Source organism: Pelodiscus sinensis, chromosome 3 (genome assembly GCF_049634645.1).
Source record: "Pelodiscus sinensis isolate JC-2024 chromosome 3, ASM4963464v1, whole genome shotgun sequence".
NCBI classification, from domain to species: Eukaryota; Metazoa; Chordata; order Testudines; family Trionychidae; genus Pelodiscus; species Pelodiscus sinensis.
Window position 1 is genome coordinate 47,939,173 of NC_134713.1, and position 6,000 is coordinate 47,945,172.

General features: G+C 37.9%; 1 protein-coding gene across 1 annotated transcript in view; it reads right to left on the reverse strand.

Annotated features, from left to right (window-relative positions):
• Positions 1 to 5,371, reverse strand: part of LOC112547815 (protein eyes shut homolog) — a 302,929-nt gene extending 297,558 nt beyond the window's left edge. Inside the window, exon 1 of the mRNA XM_075923696.1 lies at positions 5,246 to 5,371. The gene's annotated coding sequence lies outside the window, so the exon portion shown is untranslated. The remainder of the gene's footprint in view (positions 1 to 5,245) is intronic.
• Between the last annotated feature and the right edge of the window lie 629 nt (positions 5,372 to 6,000).

The window sequence follows — 6,000 nt, forward strand, 5'->3', positions numbered from 1 at the left end:
TTTAGGCCCTTTATTTTTTTAAAAAAATCTTAGCTAGAGTAAATGCATACCATATTTCATCCTCATGGCTTCTGTGAGTTTCATGAAATCAAAATTGCCAGGGTTATACAGGCCCTATTAACAAAGATCATCTTTTAACTGAGCTGGTAAGCAGGGATAAAAAATAATGCTTTTATTTTGTGAATAAAAAGAGTAAAGAAAATTTACTGTGTTTTGATGTGGAAAGTAAAACAAAACGTTCTGAAATTGTTAAATAAAAGGAAAGAAAAGAAAGCTCCACCACTTAATTGCTCTAATAGCTAGACTATTGGCTTTCCGCTGGGATGTGGAAAAGACTAGACTCTATTCCCCGCTTTGTTGGATTAAAATTTGTATAAAATATTTAAATTTCAACAAAATTTGGCATGTTTGTCAGGAAGAAAGTTTGTTTTTATTTTATTTTAAATGAGCTCTACTGATGAGGGGTTTTGATTTTAGAGTATGAAGATCTGGGATCTCTCTCTGCTGATGCTATGATGTTCTGATTGCTATTCTGTATCCCATGATCAAACAGACATAAGAATGATGGATTTGTTACAAAATACATGGTTAAAATAATAAATATCCAGCATAATAACCTCTCTCCATGTTATAATCAGGGAATCCAGATGATAAAAGGGATGGAAAAAAGACTCACTGGGTTGTTTCTTGTTCTTTCTACTTAAAAGTTTTATTCAAAGAGGATGTAATTTTAAACATAGTTTGCTATTCGTGTGTGAAAAACATGGGAAAAAACAAAGAACATTAAAGTTATCAAAAAATCCACCTGATATATATGTTCTTATATCCGCCCTCTAAATATGCATGTTTCAATCATATTATTAAAGACAGAAGTAAGAAAGGATTAATATGTTTGCAATACCTTCCTTTACTAATTGTTTTCTTCTATATAGTCATTGTGATTCTTATTGTAGTAATTTATTATGGTTCTTTAAGTTAAATGAATGGAAAGCATGTGTTTCCTGAATTCTATTTACTAAAGACAACTTAAAAAGGCATATAAAATTATAACAAATGCATGAGAAATTCCCTATTTGAGTAAAAGAAGAACAAATTAATATTACTGAGATGCGTTCATGAATATTTACAGTCACCTTGAAATTGATTATGAGCAAAATAGTCATTTGTATGAAATTTATCAAAGCGGACAGGTGGAAAAAGATGATAAAGTGTATTTTTATAAATATGGGAATAAATTGCAGTGCTACTTCCGTTACTACATACCACTTTCTTATTTTGACTAGAAGGCACAGCTTTCATTTCAGAATACACTTATACCTGGCAACAGAAAATGTCATATTGAAATGTGAAAGCCAACAGAAACTGTAAAAGAAATGTCTAAGCCCCTGATATGCAGTTATGCTGACATACAGCAAAATAAATATGTTCTGAGTGCTGTGAAGTACAAGTCAGTCAGTGTATACATGATGTAAATAATACATTAATAATGTATGCAAGTGAAAATACTTTATGGAAAAATCAGTGCTAAAGTGCAGTTAAGCAATTTTTAAAGAGTTTGTTCAGCCCAGAAATGAAAACTTTGGAGAGGAGTTAAAATCATTTATTGGAGAGAAAGCAATATACATTAAATCTTCATAATGCCCTGGTATGTTTCTTTTACCATTTTTTAAATTATTTAAAATTCTTTTTCATTACTCTTCTCTGAACCATCTCTAAATTAATAACTTCCTTCTCAAATTGTTGGCACCAGAAACAGTTGTAACTCTGAAAGATAGGAGTGAGATACTCTAGAATTTGATCAAGTGAATTGTAACCACATTGTATGGTCAGAGGTAAACAGGATGAGGTTTAATAAAGAGAAATGCAAAGTGCTCCACTTAGGAAGGAACAATCAGTTCCATACATACAAGATGGGAAGCGACTGTCTAGGAAGGAGCATGGCGGAAAGGGATCTAGGGGTCATAGTGGACCACAAGTTGAATATGAGTCAACAGTGTGATGCTGTTGCAAAAAAAATCAAATATGATTCTAGGTTGTATCAACAGGTGCGTTGTAAGCAAAACTCGTGAAGTCATTCTGCCGCTCTACTCTGCACTAGTCAGGCCTCAGCTGGAGTACTGTGTCCAGTTCTGGGCGCCACATTTCAAGAAAGATGTGAAGAATTGGAAAGGGTACAGAGAAGAGCGACAAGAATGATTAAAGGTCTAGAGAACATGACCTATGAAGCCAGGCTTCATGAACTGGGCTTGTTTAGTTTGGAAAAAAGAAGATTAAGGGGGGACATGATAGCGGTTTTCAAATATCTAAAAGGGTGTCACAAGGAAGAAGGAGAAAATTTGTTCCTCTTGGTTTCTGAGGACAGGACAAGGAGTAATGGGCTTAAAGTGCAGCAGGGGAGGTTTAGATTGGACATTAGGAAAAAATTCCTAACTGTCAGGGTGGTCAAATATTGGAATAAATTGCCAAGGGAGGTGGTGGAATCTCCCTCTCTGGAGATATTTAAGAACAGGTTGGATAGACATCTGTCAGGGATGGTGTAGACGGAGCTTGGTCCTGTCTTGAGGGCGGGGGGCTGGACTTGATGACCTCTTGAGGTCCCTTCCAGTCCTATTATTCTATGATTCTATGCATTGAGGCATGATAAAATTAGCAAAACTTTATATAATGAAGAATTAAATTTGAACAAGCATGGTTTTTGAAGGCCAAACCAAATGCTAGATTCAAGCTTTCACTTTCTGCTAATCAGACGAGGGGGAGAAATCAATCAACAAATGGAGATGAAGGATGGAGGCCTTGAGTTTGGGAGCAGCTTGCTTTGGCAGGGAATGGTGAACTTAAGCCAATGGGAGCTGGGGGGGGGGGGGAGGGAGGGGGCGGTCCATGCCTTTATGTGGTTAACATAAAAAAAAGTCTCGTAGCCTGCCAACTGATTACCCTGAAAAACCGTGTGCCAAAGTTCTGGTATGTCAACACTGGGAAACCTTCATAAGCCAAACTCTTTTGGATGAAATTACAAGAATCGAGTTAGATTGAAAGGATCTATTAACTATTTTTATAGTGCGTCTGGGTGTCTCTCTGAGAGTCCATTCGTTTAATAACTTCTTCTAAATGGTAAGAGCTAAGCTACCTCCCAGCTCACAGCCCTGTCAGGCCCTCAGCTGGCTTTTTTGCCCTGCAGTGCTCTCATCCAGGAACATTTATGGTGCTGCCGCAGGACAGATGTTGCTGGACCAGAGTCCCAGTTTAGGGAAATGCAACCTGTGTTATCAAGGCTTCATTCAGAACTATTGTCCCAATGTTTATATCTCCCAAAAATGCATATACAAGTAATGCATTAAGACTTCTGGTGTTGCTGTATTACAACCAACCAACGTGTAGATACAGAAGGGCTGGGAAGACTCATTACTTTTTGGATTTCAAGCTTAATTTCTCAGCACTCTATAAAGCCAGGGCTACAGATAAATAGAAAGATCCAATACACAGCAGGATGTGCATGGAGCTGATGTTTGTTCTCATTATATATTTCCACTCATCATTTTAATGGAGAGTTAGACCAAAAGGAGACTGAGTAGTTATTCAGAATGCAAGTGAAATGCGGAAGGTATCTGCACATTTCAGGTGTCAGTGAACTGACTCAAAATTATTAATTATTATTGTTTTAGTAATTTAGTATATCTTTGCTATAAGAATATGCCATAGATTTCTTTTGTTGTGATTTCAATAGCAGATAGTTTCACAGATTCCCCAGCACAACAGGTTATTTTTTTTAATGAATGAGTTTAAATAATATCTTGAGGTCATATGTGATAATTAGCAATGCAAAAACTGCTTACTATTACAAGCCTTTTTTTTGTTTTGGATATGAAAGTTGCAGGTGGGTGAAAGGAGAAGGACCATATGCAAGTATATTCTATAATGTTTTGGATTACTTCTTTTCATGGTTTACCAAGAGTTTTAATTAAAGGAAGGAAGTAGGAACTTTTTTGAACATGCTTCTTGTATATGAATTTCTTGAGCTACTACACCGCAGCCAAGGATGTGATTAGCAGCCCCTGTAGCATACCCATGTTACATTTAATCTAGTCAGCTCACTAAAAATTGAGCATGTTATCAGGGGTTTCAGAACTGAAAGGGAAACAACTGGGATGTCACTATTCAGTACTAATGTTCAGAGCCATGGGGGTTGCCAGGACTGGAGATTATAGCTAGAGTCAAAGTTCAAGGCTATCATACACTTGTGGACCTCGTCCAGAGAAGAACCATGTATCAGAAGCTGAATGCCAAAGAATGAGCCACAGACTGGGTCAGAGCTGAGCTGCAGTGCCAAGGAGGAAAAAAAACAGAGGCTAAGGCAGACACAAGAAGCAGCCCAAACACAGCTACCGTCTGGAAAACATTGAGCAGCCACAGAACTCTCGTTTTTGCTGTGTTAAATAGTAACCTCACACCCAGGCACACACCTTTTCAACCTAGATGTTCAATCAATCAGTAGTCCTTGTTAGAATTAGCTACACTGACCGTGTTGCTAGAAGACAAACCTGTTGTTGGCTCCCTAACAAGCACAACTTCACCTGTTCCACCTGGGCACATAGTCATATTGTTTGCTTCTACTAATGTCCGAATCACTCCTCATTTCCCTTGAAGCTAGCTAGTGTGTACTTTTTTGAGGGAACAATGCCAAGTGGTTAAATCACCTGGGGGGAGGGAAGGGACATTACATTTTCACAGGTCTGGCAGAACTGTGGTTTAAAACTATATATGGAAAACAGACTTCAATCCTGCAGAGAGATCCATACAAGAAATGTTACAGACCTCACTGAGGAGTGTCCAGGACCTGGCAATCAGAGTGCTATGAGGGGATCCAAACACTGAATCCTCATGTGATGTACCACTCCAGAGTCTGAAGAGAGTCCAAGCAGTGCTATGGCTTGGGGTCAGTCAGCATACTTTAGAGATCTTTTAGCTAGTACCCTCTTCTCATAAGTGGTACAGCCCCACAGTCCAAATGCTTAGCCCCTAGAACCATTGTTGGCTGCTCAAGTCTCCTTCATATCATGTGCATACCCCTTTCCAGAACTCCAGCCTTTTGGGCACTCTGGATTTACAGGTAAACTTGTCAGAACACATGCTAAGCATAGTCCTTCTCTTACACACTTTGCAAAGGTTTTTAAAAAATCATAGATCTTTATTTATACAGAGTACAATTCATTTAGGAAAACCCCTGAATTCAACACCCCTATCTTACCCTTGGCTTGCAAGTATGTCCATGTTCTGGTAGACTGTGTTCATGTCTACTTATCAGGCTTCTGAGACAAGTTACTTCAGTCTAAACTGGTGAAATGGCTGAAGAACTAAAGCAGCCCAGCTTCTGCCCTTCAGTCCCTCTGTCAGCTGAGACTGATTTATGTCCCTAATCAGCTTCTCAGCTGAGACTAGAACCTTAACATAATAAGAGAATGTTCATAGCCAACTTCTCCCCCAGCAAGCCACTTCTTTTGGATGGGTTCTAGTTTATTTTCTGTGATGTTTGTATTTGTATAATGAATAACTCTCTCTTAGCCCTGAAGTGCTACTCTTTCAGTGTAACATGGAGGTAAAAGGACTCTCAGTGAAGAAATGGGACCCTTCAACAAAATCTCTTGGCTAAATTATTCAGCATGATTTTAAGGAGTTTGTAATTGCCGTCAAATGCTGAGATACACTTTCCAGTTTCTCATTTATTTGAACTTTCAGGTCTCACTAATTAATTTTTGCCAGCACTTTAGTTTTTATTAACATTTGTATCATTTTTTAATTCATGTTCACTTGATACTATACTAGCTGACAGCAGAGTCTTGCCCACTTTTTTTGGGGGGGGGGGGATTGTTCAAAACTGACATTAATTGAATTAACATCAGCTGATTCAGAACAGAAACTTAGGAGAACAAAATCCTTATCTGCAGCTACCCTTATGACTCTCAATAAATAAATGACAATACATTTAAGCTAATTTTATTTCAT